This window comes from Macaca nemestrina, chromosome 6 (assembly GCF_043159975.1).
Source record: "Macaca nemestrina isolate mMacNem1 chromosome 6, mMacNem.hap1, whole genome shotgun sequence".
Taxonomy (NCBI): domain Eukaryota; kingdom Metazoa; phylum Chordata; class Mammalia; order Primates; family Cercopithecidae; genus Macaca; species Macaca nemestrina.
The window spans coordinates 20095335-20113950 of record NC_092130.1 but is presented as its reverse complement, the minus strand read 5'-3'; the positions used below and the strand labels follow the sequence as shown (position 1 = coordinate 20113950).

The window sequence follows — 18616 nt, the reverse complement described above, 5'->3', positions numbered from 1 at the left end:
CCCCTGTCTCTTTACAAAACAAAACAAAACAAAACAAAACAAAAACGCTAAACTGCTTCCGCCTTGGAAACCCTCTGTTGCTACTTGGTAGACCGAGGCACGTCCCATCCTAGGGCAGGAAGGACACAGTCTTCTCTTTCCCCTGAAATTGAGCTCCTCCAGCTTCTCATACCTTCCCGCAAGTCTTCATGAGTATTTGGAATTGCTCATTATGATGAATAGTTTTATAGAGCCTTTTGAGATGTATAGATATATCTACATATACAGATAGATATACATTAAAAATATATAACTTGAGGCCAAGCATGGTGGCTCATGCTTATAATTCCAGCACTTTGGGAGATTGAGGTGGGAGGATCACTTGAGGCCAGGAGTGAAACCCTGTCTCTACTACAAATACAAAAAAATTAGCCGGGCATGGTGGTGCACGCCTGCGATCTCAGCCTCAGCTACTCCGGAGGCTGAAATAAGAGAATTGCTTGAACCTGGGAGGTGGAGGTTAGAGTGAGCTACATTCCAGCCTGGGTGACAGACTGAGACTCCATCTCAGAAAACAATAATAATAATAATGTTTTATTTAACCAATAATACTTAATCACTATAGGAATTTTAGAAAATACAGAGGAGCACAAAGAAAATTAAAGTCTCTAGCAATTCCACCAGCAGGAAAACACCGGGAGTACGTACACATGTCGGCATAAGCACGTCCAGTCCTGTTTCTCTGTGGGCACGCATGCCCACTTTTCTCTCTCTCATGGGACTATCTTCTCCCTTAAAACTAGAACCTAAATGCTGTGTGCATTTGCTATGTCCCAACACCCACCCTCCGAGGTGGAACCAGCACTAGCCCTAGTAGCCAGGAAACTGAGGCACAGAAGTATAACTGCCAAGGCCACACTGCAGGTGAGTGGTAAATCCTGGGCTTGGACATCAGAGGAGCTGGCCAGGGCTTGGGGTATGACACTACTTGGAGGGTGACAACCACTTCGTAAACAGCTCAAGGTGCAGTAAAGTACGGCTGAGCTGCTCTCAAACATCAGCCACCCAAAAGAAACCACTCTGCTCTCCTCCTCCAATCTCCCTACCACGTCTATCCCTACTGCTGCCAACAAGAGCCCGGGCTTCCAGGTCTTGGGCTGGGACAACAGCTAGCGGGGTCTTGTCTAAGAACAAAGAGCTGCAGAGAGGTGAAGAAACACCATGTGTAACCAAGGTGACCAACAGGAAGTGGAGACTTGCAAATGTAAAGGGGCAAAGAAAGGGGGAGAAAGGCTGGCTCTTCAGAGGCCTCAGTACATAGCATGACCTGAGAGGCCCAGCAAGGTGGGAGGCTCACCCTCCTTCCTCTCTCTGCCCCGATTGCTTCATAAGACTCAAGGAGGCATTTTCCGTAAAGCATCAACATCTCTGTGGGAACACTATTTCAACATTCTTGAGAGGTTGGCCCATGTCACATGAGGCCAATAATGCCTGTAACGTCCCCTCCTGCTGAAGTCCAGCCTGTAGCTTCCTTCCAGCAGAGTGAAAGGTAACCCAGGCACCACATCCGCAGCCGGCGTCTGTACTACTCCTGGGCAGATGGCAGGCGGGCCAGCTCCAAGCACACCTCCTCATTCCCGGGAGCCAGAGCCACTGCCCTTCCAGGCATACTCTGTACCGGGCCCGGCCACAGCTGCTAGGGCATCCACAGTGACCACACACATGCCTGCGCAACCCTCACTGGCGCCCCCCCATCCAACCCATGGCTCTGGGGCCTCCAAACACCCCCACAGACCTGACCCCCCATCCAATCCATGGCTCTGGGGCCTCCAAACACCCCCACAGACAACATTCATGGCCTTTTTAAAAGACACCACACCCCCCAACTGAATTCTTTACTTCTGCCGGTTTCCTACAGGACCGCATCCCCCATACCTTCTGGAGCGGAGGACCGGGGTGCCCCTCATCCTCCCACGCCCTCTGTTATCCGGGGAAAGAGGTCCCGACGTGCCCCTCCATGCTGGTTCTCTGTCACAGGTCCAATTCTTGGATCTCTCCGCTTTCCTCCTGGATCACTCTGTGGAGTGGCTCCAAAGCTCTTCCCTCCACACCTCCAGCTCCTGTCCCCGATTTCCAGATTCCTTTTGTGGATTCTCCTGGGAGCTTCGACCCTAATGAGAAGCCCAAAACGGGACAGTAGGGTGACTGCACCACTACCCCCTCACTGAGACTTTACTTCCCTACCCATCTACTATCCAAGGTTTCTCAAACGGGTTGCCAGTTGACCACATGCATTCAAATGCCCTGGGGACCTATTTAAAAAGGGGGTTCCCCCTGTATTGGGATGAATAGTGTTTCCCTGACAACTCTTGTCTACTCGAAACCTCAGAATATGACCTTATTTGAAAATAGTCGGCCTGGTGCAGTGGCTCACACCTGTAATCCCAGCACTTTGGGAGGCTGAGGAGGGCGGTTCACAAGGTCAAGAGATAGAGAACATCCTGGCCAACACGGTGAAACCCTGTCTCTACTAAAAATGCAAAAATTAGCTGGGCGTGATGGTGCGCGCCTGTAGTCCCAGCTACTCAGGAGGCTGAGGCAGGAGATCTCTTGAACTCGGGAGGCGGAGGTTGCAGTGAGCCGAGATCGTGCCACCGCACTCCAGCTTGGCCACAGAGCGATCTGTCTCAAATAAATAAATAAATAAGAGTCCTTACAGATGCAATCAAGTTAAAACGAGGTCATATTAGATCAGGATGGGTGCTAATCCAGTGTCTTATGTTCTTATAGGAAGAGCAAACAGAGACAGAGACACACAGAGGGAAGACGAGGTGAAGACAGACAAGGAGGATAAGGCCTTGTGAAGATGGAGGCGGAAACTGGAATGATGTGGCTACAAGCCAAGGAAGACCACAGATAAAATGCCAGCTGCCGCCAAATGCTAGAAGAGCAAGGAAGGATCTTCCCCTAGAGCCTTCAGAGGGAGCTGTGGCCTGCTGACCTCCTGATGTCAGACTTGTGGTCTCCACAACTGTGAGAGAATAAAGCCCAAAGTGTGTGGCACATAGTCACAGCAGCCCTAGGGACCTGACACAGCCTCTATTTCCTGTCTCACCAAATCAGAATTCCTGGGGATGGAGCTGAGTATCTATCTATGCTTTACGAGTTCTCCACTTGAGCCTGATGCTCAACTATAAGCTCCATGACACAATTTTTGTTCATCCCCAATTGTGTACACAACTTTTGTTCATCCCTTACGTGGTGGTTAGCACAGTGTGTAGCACGCAGTTGGCTGCTAAAAACAGTGTGTTAAATGCAGGAATAAACATGCACAGATATTCAAGAACCACCAGTGCCTTGGTCAGTACATTTAGCTCATCCTTTTTCTTTCTGAAGCAACTTTAGTAATTAAACCAGATAACACACACAAGGCATTTAACAGTTGCTGGCCCTCTGCAGGTGCCCAGTGAACATCAATTCCCTTCACTTAGTGGGCAGTGGGAGTCCCTCAATTGACAGTTTCCAGAAGGGGAAACAAGAATAATGTTTACTATGAAAAAGGTTGAACAAGCTCAGCTAAGGAAAGTTACTTTGTTCCAACTAGCAAGAAACTTGAAATCTTCCCCGCTTTTGGTTCGCTGGTCCTTTTGACCCTATTGTCTAAAACCTGTCAAGTCTCCTCACTTCCTCCCCTAAGTTCAGCTGCCATCGCTTCGGGGCGGCTGCAATAACTGTAATAACTAGTCTCCGAGGCCAGGGTGCATTTCCAGGGAGCTTGCCCTCCCCTCCCCACCCCACCCTTCTCATTGCCCTCCATGGGTTCTCAGGATAAGGTTCAAACATCTAGGAAGACCCACATCCTCAAAGTCAGTGTTTCTGGCGCATCTCCTAGTCCTCCCCGCAACTGACCAGGCCACCCCTTGCAGGCCACTAATGCTTGACTCTCACCAGCTGCCCTGGACCCTGCAGAGAGATGAACTTCACACCTGTCTCTGCCTGGCAAACTTCTACTCATCCTTCAAACCCAAATCAAACAGCACCTCCTCCTTGAAGCTTTTTAAGACTTCTTTGGGCAATTGGACCTGTCTTTGGTATAGAAGTAGGTGTGAGCTTTGGAGCCAGGTTGTCTACTAGCTGTGTGGTAGACAACAGCTAGCAGGGCTTGGGTAAGTTACGTAACTCTCTAAACTTTGCATGTCCCATCTGTAAAATGGGGATCATTATGGGCCCTACTGGAAGGAGTTTCCTGAGGACTTAGCTAATGGAGGGGATCTCAAGCTTTCAGCACACGGTAAGCACCCATTAAAACTGGACTATCATTACTAACATTAAATGGCTATATGGCCATTAACATATGGCTGTAAGTGGTGTGATATGACTATATCTTCAGCTATGCTAAGGGCCTCAGGGCAGGGTTTGGGTCATGGTTTTTCCTGGCAGAGCCTCCCACAGGTCTTGCAGGTTACATATGAGGCTTGCTAAATGACCACTGGATAAAGAGGCTGCTTTCGTGGGCACTGTGTGACAACGAAGCCAAGGAGATGGCCCCAGGAAATCAGCCAGAGCGCTGCCTTCCCCACAGCTGAGGCCAGCAAAGCCCACAAGGGACTGCCTGGCTTCTTCCTTCCTAACCAGAATGCTGAATCCCCTCTTCCTGAAACATGGCTCTGGGGAGGTCCTGGATACCTGGGAAGATGTCCCTAGTGGTCTGACAAAAATTCCTGCAGAAACCACTTCATAGCCAATCTTAAAAGTAACCATGGCTGGGTGCAGTGGTTCACGCCTGTAATCCCAACACTTTGGGAGGCCGAGGTGGGAGGACTGCTTGAGCCTAAGAGTTTGAGACCAACCTGGCAACACAGTGAGATCTTGTCTCTATTAAAAAAAGAGAGAAATGAACCCTGAAGTATTAAGGGATAATGTGGCATTAGTTTTGCAACTTGGGTGAAGAAAAGAAATATAAACAGAGAAAAAGAATGATAGGACAAATGTGTTAAAATGTTCACAAAACTGCATATTATGCTTGCAAATCTTCTCTGAGTTTGAAATGATTTCAAAACCAAAAGTTAACACAAAAGGAGAGACTAAAGAGAAATGTCAACGCCAAGTCAACAGCTTTGCTCTACTAACCCCCACCTTCTCACCTAGCTTGGTGGCTGCCCAGGGTGTCAGCGCTGCTTGAGGGGAAGTCCATATTACACCATCACCAACTTGGAGGCTGCATTGCAAGTCCTCTGCTTCATGTGTGCCTTATCTAAGTTCAGGTGGGGACAGCAGATCCACAAAATATTAAGGCTTTAACTACCTTGCTTAAAAGGGGGACTCTGGTCAAATACTTAACCCCTCAGATGCCATTTTTCTACTAGTATATGGTGGAGTTACTGGTAGACGTGCTACCTACCCCACAAGACTATGTTGAGGCCGGGCATGGTGGTGTGCACCTGTAATCCCAGCTACTCAGAAGTCTAAGGCACGAGAATCGCTTGAATCCAGGAGGCAGAGGTTGCAGTGAGATTGCATCGCTGCACTCCAGTGTGGGCAACAGAGACTGTTAACACACACACACACACAAAAAGACGGTTTCAACAGTGAAGTCCAGGAAGGCAATTTGTGGGCTGCAGAGCACAGCCTTCAGTCAGATAAGGTGTCAGTGATGAGCACATCCTGATGGAGGGACTCTTAGGCAACACACACTCTGCTGAGAGCTGGAGAGATCCAGCGCCTGCTCCCCTGGGCCTGCAGTCTGGAGAGGGAGCTAGCTTTACATCAGATAGGTGCCGAAATAGGTGTATAATTACAAATTGTGCTAAGTGCTGAAGGAATCACCAACGGTGCTCTGAGAACAAACAAAGGGCCCAGCCTGTCCTTGTCTGGGAGTCAAGGATGGCTTCTCTTGAGGAAGTGATGCTTGAGTCTACAGCTAGAAAACAGGTAGGTTAAAGCACATTATAATCCCACAGGAGTAGGGAAGTGTATAAACCGATCTGTTAACAAGGAATTCAAGTTAAATGACTGCGTGAGGAGGTAATAGGTCAAATCCAGAATACAGGACATTTATCTGGACAAATGAAACTGTTTTCTCTGAAAATCAATGGCATGAAAAAAATATTTTCAGGCAGGGGAGGAGACCATTGAAAAATAAAAGACTTGAGAATATTTTTGTATTCTGTATTTATTTATTTATTCATTTGTTTACTTGTTTTTTGAGACAGAGTCTTGGTCTGTCGCCCAGGCTAGAGTGTAGTGGCATAAACACGGCTCACCGCAGCCCGGACCTCCCATGCTCAAGCAATCCTCCCACCACAGCCTTCCAAGTAGTTGGGATTACAGGTGTGTGTCACCACACCTAGCTAATTTATTAATTTTTTTTTTTTTTGAGACTGAGTTTCACTTTTGTTGCCCAGGCTGGAGCGCAATGGCGCGACCTCGGCTCACTGCAACCTCTGCCTCCTGGGTTCAAGCGATTCTCCTGCCTCAGCCTCCCGAGTAACTGGGATTACAGGCACCTGCCACCAGGCCCAGCTAATTTTGTTTGTATTTTTAGTACAAACAGGGTTTCACTATGTTGGCCAGGCTGGACTGGAATTCCTGACCTCAGGTGATCCACCCACCTCCCAAAGTGCTGGGATTACAGGCATGAGCCACCGCGCCCGGCCAATCTTTAAATTTTTTGTGGAGACAGGGGCTTGCCATGTTGCTCAGGCTGGTCTCAAACTCTTGAGCTCAAGTGATCCAACCGCCTCGGCCTCCCAAAATGCTGGGATTATAGGAGTGATCCACCACACCCAGCTTAAGAGACATTAAAAAAAATGTAAGCATGGACTTTATCTGAATTATGATGTGAACAAACCAACTACAAAATCCATTTCCAAGACAACAGAGAAATGGACAACAGAAGATATTGATGAAATATTGGTAATTATTTTAGTGTGAAAATGGCATAGTTGTTCAAAAAAAAAGAAAGCCCTTATATGGTAGTGCCATTTATGGGTAAAATGACACACTGTCTGGGGAACAGATGAAACAGGTGAGGAAGCTGGGTGGAGGGTATGTGAGGACTCATTCTACTGTTCTCTCCACATTTGTGTATCTTTTTAAATTTCCATAATAAAAAGTTAAGGAAAAAACAATAGTTCACTCCAAAGAGTCAGAAGTGCTCTGAATTGCTTGGATTTTTTTTTTTTTTTTTACTATAATCAGAAAAGTCCATTGCACACCAACGCCGTCTACTATGTCGCATCTAATGACTGCACCATATTTTCATGCATGGATGGACCACAGTGTGGCCAATTTCCTTCTGATGCCATTGAAGTTCTCTAAAACTTTCCCTTACAATAACTGAATCTATCCAATTCCCGATGCTTCTGTTCTGAATGACCTCCTCTCCTTCCTCCTCGTGTCCCCCCAACCCTTCCACCCAAATCACGTGATGACCACTTCCAGACTTAGCAGTTGGTGGCATGGCGTGGGTATCCCTATTACAAGAATGCCCAGGGCCTAGAACCATCTGCTCCAGGGACCTACAAGGCACTCAGTGCCTCAGGATGATTCAAATTCTGCCTCTGAAGGATCCAGTTACCAGGGGCAGCACACACTGCAATGCACGGGCTAAGAGGGAGCTGGAGGAGTTTTCCAGCCGGGTCACCTTAACAGCCCTCATCCAGCCCTTGATGCAGGTCTCAGGCCAGTTCTGGGCTGCAAATGGGGTTCCATGCAGCCTAGAAAGGATTCAGAGTTCCCTGCCTCTCGCCTTGCCATCTTCTAGCATAAGCTTTTCCAACCCACAGCCCATGGGCCCCATGCTGCCCAGGACAGCTTTGAACATGGCAAACACAAATTCATACTTTCTTAAAACATTAGGAGATTTTTTGGTGTTTTTTTTTTTTTTAGCTCATTAGTTATTATTAGTGTTAGAGTATTCCACGTGTGGCCCAAGGCAATTCTTCTTCCAATGTGGCCAAGGAAAGCCAAAAGATTGGACACCCTGGCTCTAGTTGTTTTCCCACTCTGGGTTCCCACTCTTTTTTTTAAAAGAAAAAAGAGATAGGGGTCTCACTCTGGCATGATCATAGCACACTGCAGCCTCAAACTCCTGGGCCCAAGTGATCCTCCCACTTCAACTTCTCAAGGAGGTGGGACTACAGGTGCACGCCACCATGTCCGGCTCCTGCTCCTTTTAAACACAGCTATTCAGACACCTTTTTTAACCTCTCCAAATGGTACTAATTTTTTTTTAAAGGGTAATATCCAGGGTTAGCAAAGTTGCTGGGAAGCAAGCATTCTTCCATACCACCAGTGGAAGTATACTAGTGCAGTCCTGTGGGAATTTATTACCTGGTGATATGCAAGGTTCTTAAAATCAGACCCTGTAACTGGCGCTTCCATTTTAGGAACTTATTCCTGAGCATACTTACAGATATAAATCAAGGATCACCACAGCAGTGCTATATAAAATCAAATGGTACACTAGAAGCAACTCAAAAAGGTATTTGTGGGGAAATGGATGAACAAAATTTTATAGACATAAAATGGAATACTAATCAGCAATAAAAAGAAAAACTCCTGATAGACACAACGACACGGATGAATCTCAAAAGCATGACATTAAGTAAAAAAGAGCAGGCAGAAAGGAGTCCATGCATATAATTCCATTTATATGAAACTCTAGAAAAGACAAATCTAATTTACAAGGACAAAAAGCAGATCAGTGATTGCCTAAGGCTGGGGGCAGGATGGGACTGATGAGGAACTTTCTAGGTTGATGGTAATGTCCTGTGTTTTTTTTTTTTTTTTTTTTTTTTTTTGAGATGGAGTCTTACTCTGTCACCCAGGCTGGAGTACAGTGGCACAATCTCAGCTCACTGCAACCTCTGCCTGTCGGGTTCAAGCAATTCTTCTGCCTCAGCCTCCTGAGTAGCTGGGACTACAGCCGCCTGCCACCATGCCCAGCTAATTTTTTGTATTTTTAGTAGAAATGGCGTTTCACCACGTTGGCCAGGTTGGTCTTGAACTCCTGACCTCGTGATCTGCCCGCCTCAGCCTCCCAAAGTGCTGGGATTACAGGTGTGAGCCACTGTGCCCAGCCATCTTTTTTTTTTTTTGGAAACAGAGTCTCTCTCTGTCACCCAGACTGGAATGCAGTGGCACAATCTCAGCTCACTGCAACCTCTGCCTCCCAGGTTCAAGTGATTCTCCTGTCTCAGCCTCCCGAGTAGCTGGGACCACGCCCAGCTAATTTTTGTATTTTTAGTAGAGATGGGGTTTCACCATGTTGGCCAGGCTGTTCTCAAACTCCTGGCCTCAGGTGATCCACTCCCCCTTGGCCTACCAAAGTGCTGGGATTACAGGCATGAGCCACCGTGCCTGACCTTATGTCTTGATTATGGTGGTGGTTACATGAGTATATACGTTTGTAAAAACTCACTGTACACTATAAACTGTATATTCATTTAAGATATGTATATTGTGCTGTAAATTATACCTCAATTTTTAAAAAATGAATAAGCAGTCCCCTAAATATCCAACAATGCAATGAGTTAGTGAAATCATGATGCATCCATAAAACATTATGCATGGGACTGCAGAAGGATAGAAAATGACATAGAAGGTTATTTAGCATGTGCAGTTAAGGAAAAAAGTTATGAAACTGTGATATACTTGATAGTATTTTTGTAAAATAAAATGTATATACTTGAATAGAAAATGACCAAAAGGAAATCGTCTATTCATTTGTTCAATACAAATTTCCTAAGTGCCCACCATATATCATTATTGCTCCAATTAGCAAAATATACAAAAAAAACCCTTCTGTTCATGGTTTCATAAAAGTTATTTAGATTATTAAAATCTAAACATTAAAATAATGAGGCCAGGCACTGTGGCTCATGCCTGTAATCCCAGCATTTTGGGAGGCTGAGACAGGCGGATCACTTGAGGTCAGGAGTTTGAGACCAGACTGGCCAACGTGATGAAACCCCATCTCTACTAAAAATACAAAAATTAGCCGGGCGTCATGGCATGTGCCTGTAATCCCAGCTACTCAGGAGGCTGAGGCAGGAGAATCACTTGTACCTGGGAGGTGGAGGTTGCAGTGAGCCGAGATCATGCCATTGCACTTCAGCCTGGGCAACAGAGTGAGACTCTGTCTCAATAATAAAAATAAATAAATAATAATAATAATAATAAAATAAACATCAAAATAATGAAATAGTAAAGGAAAGTGTGTAATTCATACTACCTCGTGTCAAAGCACACATAATTTATGTTTTCTTATGGACAGAATAGGATTCACGAGAAATCGGGATCAGTGGTACCTTCTGCGGAGGGAAATTCGGGGACAAGGGTGGCAGGAAGCCTTTCCACCATCTACTCTTTTGTATAGTGTGGTTTTTCAAAATCACATTCATGTGTTACCTATTCTAAACAAACAACTGATTGTTTCTAATTCTTTGCTAGTGTCCAATAATCAGGAATTGGGTGGAAAAGAATGATATGGAAAGATGTATGTAGGAAATAGACAAAGTGTTTTACAACAAGATAGTTTCCTTTTTTTTTTCTTTGAGATGGAGTTTCGCTCTTGTTGCCCAAGCTGGGGTACAATGGTACAATCTCGGCTCACTGCAACCTCTGCCTCCCAGGTTCAAGCGATTCTCCTGCCTCAGCCTCCCCAGTAGCTGGGATTACAGGCACTCACCACCACACCCTGCTCATTTGTGTAGTTTTAGTACAGACAGGGTTTCTCCATGCTGGCCAGGCTGTTCTCGAACTCCTGACCTCAAGTGAGCCATCTGCCTTAGCCTCCCAAAGTGCTGGGATTACAGGCGTAAGCCACTGCACTTGGTCGGCATTTTCCATTTTTACTACCAAAAAAAAAAAGGTATTGCGATGACACGCACAGAAAAGAACACACACCAAAATGTCAACCGAGATTGTTTCCAAGTGGTAGGATTGTGAGGGGAATTTTACTTTCTTCTATTTGCTTGTATTCATTTTTGCCATTTCCTAAACAAATGCTGTGTGTGTGTGTGTGTGTGTGTGTGTGTGTGTGTGTGTGTGTGTATAATAACTCAAAAAGAAAAAGAGAGAACAGCAGAGTCGCAGTGTCACCTCTTTCTGCCAGGTGCTCAGACATACCAGAGAACTGTTGGCTGCACTCCCTTTACCCGAGGGACTGTGTGATTTAGGAAGACAAAGAAGTCAAGGGCAAGGGCACAGGGCCAGCTCCAAGTCTTGAATGTCCTCCACTCCCTTAGACAGCACAGGCTTCCCCAGCCAACCAGGGTGCCCAGCCAAGTCCCTTACCTATTTCATGATCTGGAGGCCCTGGAGATTGATGGGGTCCACACACACCCATTTTCTCCCTGGGACACCTGGGTGGCAGGTGGGGCAGGGACTGCTGTCGTGGTTTTGCAGAGGCAAGGAAGCCTTCAAAGGTAATTTGCTTCTGCCACAGGTAAGGCGCGCTGAGACCGTGTCTTGACTGGGTATTGTGCACACATTGAGCATTTTGGTATTCTAAGACCTAAAAGACTCAAGCAACAACGTCAAGTGCTGGTTCAGTTTTGTCACCAGCTTCCTCCAGAATACGGGTGAAACACTGCAGTCAGTCTCAAAGCTAGACACTATCTTGAATGGCAGCCCATCTTGTCCTCCAACCTCGTTTGCGGTTTTCAATTCTTCCCAGTCCATCTTCCATCCTCTGTATACAACTTCTAAGGCAGTTTGAATCACCTCTGCAGGTCAGACTGCAGGAAATTTCTCCTTATTCTATAAGCCCCCACACCTTCATCTCCAGGAAGGGGTCATGAGGGCAGACTGCTTAGGGTCTCACTGGAAGAACACTGCCATAAGACAGCCTTGCTATTAGAGGAGGGAAGAGCTTGTCAAAGCCAGCATTTGAGTTTGAAAGGCCTGAATGACACATTGCTGTAACTAAGTCAGGCAGACACATCCCACTGCCAGAGTTTGGAACACTTTCGTTTTGGTAGATCTGGGAGCATCTTGTGATTTGGGGAGTACTTCCCCTTGAGGGATGCAGAAGCTCAGAAGGAGGGGAAGGGAATGGAAAAAACCAAGTGGAGGATGACCCACCCAAATCCATGAGCCCTTTGTTGAGTATGGACCTTGGTCACTACTTTTTATTTTTTTAGAGGAAATCTCACTCTGTCGCCAGGCTGGAATGCAGGGGCGCGATCTCAGCTCACTGCAACATCTGCCTCCCGGGTTCAAGCCATGCTCCTGCCTCAGCTTCCCGAGTAGCTGGGACTACAGGTGCATGCCACCACGCCCGGCTAATTTTTTTTTTGTATTTTTAGTAGAGAACGGGTTTCACCTTGTTGTTCAAGATGGTCTCAATCTCTAGACCTCCTGATCCACCCACCTCGGCCTCCCAAAGTGCTGGGATTACAGGCATGAGCCACCGTCCCCGGCCAGGTCACTACTTTCTGTAAGGACACAGATGTTCAGTCTTGAAGTGGGGAAATTTGAGGGATTTAGGGGAAAGAGTGAGAAAAAATACCGATGTTGGAAGAGATAAATAAAAGGGTGTGCAAGCTTCAGGAGTCACTAAAAAATGGTGCAGTTTTGACACAGGGGCTGAGGATGAGCTGGGATGAATTTCTACCACTTATCCAGCTGTCAGATTTGGCAAGAGCAGGGAGCCCTGAGGTGTCCTTTTCCCTGGCAAGTTAGGGACAGGCAATGGCAGAGGCCAAATCACTTGAGGGGAGAGGCACCACACACAGGTGAGGCCCAGGCATAGCCACCCACCAGGGCTAAATAAAGGCGACCCTGGCCTAGGCATTAGCCCTTTCCAATGCCCAGAGAAAGGCCCGTGCCCATAGCAGCCAGCTTTCCAGGGTGGTTTAGGGAGAGCACATCCCTTGGAGAGTGCCATAAAACAAACTAAAACACAAGAGCCTATAGTGTCATGGAGGACAGAACCTTAATTTTCCCCTGCTTTGTATTTCCATTTTTTGTTAAATTGGATACTTTTAAAATGAATTTACGTTCAAGCTTTGATACAATCTGCGGTTTCATCTCAGACACTTATTCTCTGAGCCTTGCAGTTTCTTGTCTGTAAACTGGGGTTAATCCCAACACTAGAGCCGAAGTGAGGAGTAAATTAGGTAATATATGTGAGCATGCTGGCACACTGCCTGAAATCTAGAAAGTGCTCAATAAACAGTAGCTACTAGCATAACCATCACTAAACGAAATGTTTGCTGTTCATGTTTTGGAAGATCTTTGCATAGATTCAGTCGCAAATCCAACATCTTTTATCTGTCCACTGGTTTAAGAAATGTGGCTGGGAGCAGTGGCTCATGCCCGTGATCCCAGCACTCTGAGAGGCCGAGGTGGGTGGATCACCTGAGGTCAGGAGTTAGAGACCAGCCTGGCCAACATGGTGAAACCCCATCTCTACTAAAAATAGAAAAATTAGCTGGGTGTGGTGCGCACCTATAATCCTAGCTACTCGGGAGGCTGAGGCAGGGGAATCACTTGAACCCAGGAGGTGGTGGTTGCAGTAAGCCAAAATCACACCACTGCTCTCCAGCCTGGGCGACAGAGCAAGACTCCACCTTAAAAAAAAAAAAAAAAAGTGGTTGCACAGAGCTGAAGTCCTCTAAACGTGCAATGAAGTAAGCTTCAGGAAGGGGAAAAAACGCATTAGGTGGCTGGTTGCTCTGCAGATCTCAAGTCTGGAGCAGGACGAAAAGACCCCTAAGGTATCACATGACTCCCATCCTGGGAGAAGGTAAAACACCCAGTGGAGGAGAAGGGGGGAGTCCCTAGAGCCTGGATCCCTGGAGCCCAGGGAGATAAAGTTACCAGCTCATGTCAAGCAGAGCTTATCAACATGGCTTTGGGAGGGAGATTTTTACCCTTAAGAACTCCAGAAATCCCTATATTCAGAAAGTCTTCTACACACTCAAGAAGCCTTAAGTCACAGTGGTGTCTCTGCTTACTAACATAACTACTTCCTTCTAATTAGAGAGTGAAGATTATGTGGAAAATGGGCATAAATCAAAAGGAGAAGAGTGCAAGTTATATCTACTCTGCTGCTCAGAAAATTCAGGAAGAGAAACGGGACCTCCTGTTAGAAGTCTGGGAGGAATTATCTACATTTCTGTTATCTGGGCTCAACCTGCAGTTATTTTCCTAAGATCCTTAAGCTGTACTTTGGTCCAGGCCAGTAAATCTGCCTTGTGGGTAATTGCTTTTCTAACTTCCTGTCCCACGTTACCTGACAGGAGAACATGCAGGTCTGTAGGAACCTGGGGCGGCATCCTCCAGCAACCAGATCCTGTGCTGGACACCACAGCCAATGCTGTGGCCAGACACACAAAGACTCTACGGGACAGGCCAGGGGCATCTCCTGGCAGATGCGGAAGACGAGATGAAGGACTCCCAGGAAGCATCCCTGCACACAAGCATTCATTCAGCATTTCCCAGAAGAGTCCATTTGGGGCTGTCTCACTCTTTTGTGCACTCACAATGGCTGTGCCTGCATCAGGTGAGGCGAGGGACACCCTGAGGTCCCTCTCTGACTCAGATACTGGTCTGGGAATGCCAAGGTAACAAGGCACACCTCATACCTGCAAGGAGCTCATAGTCTAGTGGGTAGGACAAGTCACTATGCAGGGTGACAAAGATGGTGAAAGAAGCAAGGATGAGGGTGGGGCCAGGACACATGACAAAGGAGAGGCTTGGGGGACAAGGAACGTGGCCCTCAAGCTGCGTACCATCTAATGCTCTCATTCCATCATGTGTAACCAGCACTCACCAAAATCTATTAGTTCTTGGATTCAACATTCTATTAATTTTAAACTTAGGTAGATGCATCTTTCAAGAAAAAAACAAGTGGCCCCGAGTTTTAATCTGGACAGACCTGGCATAGACTTGGTTACCAGAAAAACATCACTAGCAGCCTCCTCACTGGTGACACCAGCCTGGTGACAATCTGCTCCTCCTTTTGGTTCAGGGAAGTGGGTCAAGGGGCACACACGTAGCAGGTAAGAAACCCCACATCCCTGTACTGGCTGGCACTCCCACCCCCAGCAGAAAGGTCAGAGGAGAGGAGCTGAAGGGAGCGGGCTTCTAGGTGGGCTTCTGCAGATGCAACAGGAACAGGAAGAAGGATCCAAGCAGGAATTTAAGGGCTGAGCATGGGATAAAGGTGGCTGGCTGACAGAAAGGGCAGGGAGAGATTTCTCCTGAGAAATTTGGGCTGGAAGAGGGTTCAACTCCCCGCATTCACCCATCAGGATGCCAGGCTGGTTAGAGGGTCTTACTGATGGGGTCTCACCCCTGGGTCCCAGCCCTCAGCAGATACATGATTTTTGGCAAACTGGTCCCTTTCCCGGCTTCAACACCATCACAGGACCAATGGTCCAACTGGCTAACAGTGCCTTTCTCACAAGGATTACCTATCACGTGTGTGGACCCCTTGGAGGGTGGTCACAAACCCTAAGCCTTACTCTGAACAGCACTATGGGAACGGGCTATCAGTGTCTCACAGCAACCCTGAGCGGAGAGGACAATGCCTGCCAAGTACCCACCCTGCACCTCACACTGTTCTTAAGTTCACTCACTTAATTCTAACATTGCTGTAAAACATTTCTCCCAGCTTACAGAAGACAAAAGCGAAGACTGACTTATTCATCCTCCTTGTCATTCCATACACATTAGGAGGCTGTGTTCGAGGCACTGAGGTCCCCACACGGAACAAGACAGACACAGACCTCTTCTTGTGTAGCATGTATTCTAGTGTGGGAAGAAAGGCAGCAAACAAATGAAAAATAACTTCAGGCCAGGCGTGGTGGCTCACGCCTGCAATCCCAGCAGTTTGGGAGGCCGAGGCCGGCAGATCACGAGGTCAGAGTTTGAGACCAGCCTGAACAACATGGTGAAACCCTGTCTCTACTAAAAGTACAAAAATTAGTTGGGCGTGGTGGCACGCGCCTGTAATCCCAGCTACTCAGGAGGCTGAGGCAGGAGAATGGCATGAACCTGGGAGGCGGAGGTTGCAGTGAGCTAAGATCGCGCCACTGCACTCTAGCCTGGGCAACAGAGTGAGACTCCATCTCAAAAAAACAAACAAACAAAAAAAACAACAAAAAAAAAAAACCCAAAAAACCCAAAAAAACAAAAAAAACACTTCAGATCCTGGGAAATGATTTAATAGAGTGACATGGAGAGGCGGCAATAGATTAAGGGAGACAAGCAACCATGTGACAGTCTGAGAAACACAGAATCCAAAGAGAGGAAAGAGCCAGTGCAAAGGCCCTGAGACATGAACAAGTTTGACTTGTTCCAGGAACAGAAAGGAGGTCAGTGTGGCTCAAGAGCAACGGAATGGAGGGTAGGGAGCGGGTAGGAGACAAGGTCAGAGAGCAGGCCAGAGCCAGGCTGTGCTGGGTATTCCACACAGTGGTAAGAACCGGGAATTGTAAGTGCAGTGGGATGACATTGGAGGTCTTTAAGCAGAGAATGACACAATCTAAATTCTGGCTATTCTGGGAAGAATGGAAGATGGGGCCAGATTTAGAGAGGTTAAACGAGCAGATCAGGGTTTTGCTTCCATCACTAGTGTGCATGCAATATGAAGACTTGTTTCCACGGTGTCAAGTTTTTGATACCCTGTAGTATGATGCTAGACTGGAATCTCATATCTGACAAAGTGGGGCTCCCACTGTCTCAGTGATCTCAGCTTCGCCTCCTGTGTGGGTCACGTGAGGATAACTGCTTGTGGTTGTATGGTAACAGTTACGCAGCATATATGTAAACATGCTTTTTATTCATCTGGCAACATTCAACAAAGAGTGAGCGTCTCCTGTGTGTCAGGCACTTGTAAAGTTGTTCTACAGTGTTAGAAACATTATCAGAGTAGACTTTTGAGGAAAAACAATTACCCTATCTGGGGAAAACAAAAGGCCAGCCCTCATTCCTCGAGGAAGGCGAAGCTAGTATGGCTACTAGGTTCCCCTAGTCTTCACTCTTCTTGCCAAACTCCATGAAGCCAAATTTTTGAAGAAGCATTTCCTTCTTTGAAGAGGGAGAGGAAATAAAGGAGAACAATAGCAGTATTTTGAGGAGATGGGACATTATAACCAAAGGAACTTGGGATTTGCCCTAATAAGTCCAGCTTTAAGTCAAGGTTGACCTTGGCCATCAGTCCTTGGGTGAATTTTCTACTTCTAACCTGCAAAACTGGGACAAACCCATCTTCTCTCCGAGGTGGGGAGCCCAACAGTAAACTCATATGGCACTATGACATGACTATAGCAGTTCATGGAGAATTGATTTTCTTGTTTCTTTGAGCAGCTAAAGGAACATTTAGGACATCCTCCCTTATGTATAAAAGGTTGGGCATTCTCAAGTAACTAAACAAATGGCATTTATTGCTCTTAGAAATCCTTCCCTCTAGAAAGGGGCAAATCAGGTCGAAGTCGTTCCTCAGAAGCTATGAGCAAATATGACAACCACTTGAGTCTATGATAAACAAAGAAGCCCAATTTCCACAGCAGTCCTCACTAGCTCCATTCAGCCACCACCTCCAGAAAAGGGCCAGGACCATACCCCTACCACTTTCCTTCCTTTTCAACCGAACCAACAAGACCTGGATTTTTTCTTGTCCAGATGCCTGGAATGTGCTACAGCTTGGCCACTCTGTTCTGGGAAGAAGACCAAGGGAACAGAGGAAAGCTACAGCCTTGCCGAGCAACGCAGGACAGAGACAGGTCAGCAGGTACAGAAAGAAAAGAAAAAAGCATTAATTGGACTGGAAGACAGCTACTCAATGAGGACAAAACACTAAGTAGCTGGTGACCCTTTAAGCAGAGCTCCTCCAGACACTCGAACAAATGCACTGACTGTGAAACCTGTGTGGGGACTCAGGTACCACACTAGGAAGACCTTTTCCTCCCTGTATTGGGTGCAATAGTGTCCCCCCAAATGTCATGTCAATCTGGAACTTCCTTCAGAATGCGACCTTACTTGGTCTTTTCAGACGTAATTAAATTATCATGACATCACTTCGGGTTAGGGTGGGTTCTACTCCAATGATTGGGTATCCTTGTAAGAAGAGAAAACAGACAGACACAGATAGAACCATATGACAGGCATCTGGAGGCAGAGACTGGAATGATGTACCTACAAGCTGAGGAATGCCAAGGATGACCAAGCACCAGCAAATTTAAAAGGAAGAAGGAAAGATCCTCCTCTAGAGCCTTTTGAGAGTCATGGTCCTGCTAACACTTTGATCCGGGACCTTCAGCTTCCAGAGCTGAAATAAATTTCTGTTGCTTTAAGTCCTCCAGTTTGTGTGGTCCTTTGTAATGGCAGCCCTAGGAAACCAATCCATTCACTACCTCACACCTGTTCCCCAAGTCACCCCTTGCCAGTCTCAGCCCAGGGGCTGGAGGCAAGACACACACAGGCCATGCCTCCAGCCCACCTGGACTCTTCCACCTTCCCAATGCCCCTCAGCCCTTCTCTCCTTGAGGGGAGGGGTGTGCAGGGATCACATTTCAGCTGCTCCCAACCACCTTCTGCCACCAGAGGCAAACTGGCAGGGGAGTTTTTGTTTTCTTCCCTCAGCCTCCCAGGTTTGTAGCCTCTTTCAACTACACTGGTG

The 18616-nt window shown here is 46.9% G+C and overlaps 1 protein-coding gene across 12 annotated transcripts in view; it reads right to left on the bottom strand.

The window, feature by feature from the left end:
* LOC105482332 (cyclin J like) overlaps positions 1–18616 on the bottom strand; it is an 87361-nt gene that overhangs the window by 41202 nt on the left and 27543 nt on the right. For 2 of the 12 annotated variants that reach the window (XM_011742359.3, XM_011742360.3), the window contains exon 2: positions 1915–2150. The exons of the other annotated variants lie outside the window; for them this stretch is intronic. The gene's annotated coding sequence lies outside the window, so the exon portion shown is untranslated. The remainder of the gene's footprint in view (positions 1–1914; positions 2151–18616) is intronic. 12 annotated transcript variants of the gene reach the window in all.